Here is a 1,231-nt window from a genome sequence, read left to right as displayed (position 1 = left end):
AGTGGAAAAGTGTGGAGGACAGGCTCCAGGAACTACTAAGGAACCAGAGTCCAGCATCATGCAAAGTTCATAGATCCACCAGCCACATTCAGGATATAACCCATCAGGAGATTTTTTTTTTTTTTGATCATAGCAAAGACACATTGTAAACGTTCCTTTATTGATGAACTTCTTATTTTCTTGGCTTGACACAATAAGCAGAATTGGGGTGTCACTATATAATATACACAGACAGAGGAAATCTAATGTTGGGGTTTCTAAGTTATTCGTTGTGGTTGAAGTTGGGGACTTGCAGGTTACAAGGACGAGGACTGAGCCTCTCGTGTACAGAACTGTAGATATGGTGCGGACGTGGCGTCTGTTCACATTGCTTTATGTCAACTTTACAGTAATGCTGTTGGTTTAATTGTTTAGAAAACAATAACATCTATGTGTGAGCTTCATCCATGAGCATTAGTAATAAATGGTATTTTCTAAACTGTTTTCACTGTCTTTTCAGCTTGTAACAAACACAATGGAGCTGAGCTTATATATATATATATATATATATATATATATATTCAGATATATACGCTATCACCGTCATCATCAATATAATCATTGTTTTATTCTAAGTGGGTCTTATTCATATTCTGTATTATCCCAATTTATAGCTTGTTCGCAGCAATATTTTAAAATAATGTAACACTAATGTGTGCACAAATTATATATCTATACTATAGATATGTTATAGTATAATCTATATATACACAAACCGGTTTGAGTATAAATATATATATATATATATATATATATATATATATATACACAAACACACACACACACACACACACACACACATACATATATATCTAATATTCACGCTATAATATAACAATCAGAGGCGTAGCACTAATATTGCAAATATATACACTTACATATTCAGGTTTTGATCTATATATGCACAAACCGGTTTCTTTGAGTGTGTATATATATATATATATATATATATATATATATATATATATATATATATATATATATTTATATATATAAAATTAAATGTATTTTGATACATGGCGTGCATACTACATTGTACTTTCAAATATACCGTAAGCTTATATGTACAATTCTTTAACATTCTATGACATACCACGCTTTATCTGTTTTACAAGATAATAGAAAAATATTTTTTTTTCTCAAGAATGGTTTACATTTTATGCACTAGAGATGACCATCCATCCCTCTGTCC

General features: G+C 30.5%; 1 protein-coding gene across 1 annotated transcript in view; it reads left to right on the top strand.

Moving 5' to 3' along the window:
• DMRTA2 (DMRT like family A2) overlaps positions 1–459 on the top strand; it is a 4,569-nt gene extending 4,110 nt beyond the window's left edge. The window contains exon 2 of the mRNA XM_075321204.1: positions 1–459. This exon is cut by the window's left edge and continues 906 nt beyond it. The gene's annotated coding sequence lies outside the window, so the exon portion shown is untranslated.
• The last annotated feature ends 772 nt before the right edge of the window (positions 460–1,231 follow it).

Source organism: Anomaloglossus baeobatrachus, chromosome 8 (assembly GCF_048569485.1).
Source record: "Anomaloglossus baeobatrachus isolate aAnoBae1 chromosome 8, aAnoBae1.hap1, whole genome shotgun sequence".
Classification (NCBI taxonomy): Eukaryota; Metazoa; Chordata; class Amphibia; order Anura; family Aromobatidae; genus Anomaloglossus; species Anomaloglossus baeobatrachus.
Note: the sequence above shows the minus strand (reverse complement) of the source record. Positions and strands in the feature narration are given on the sequence as shown.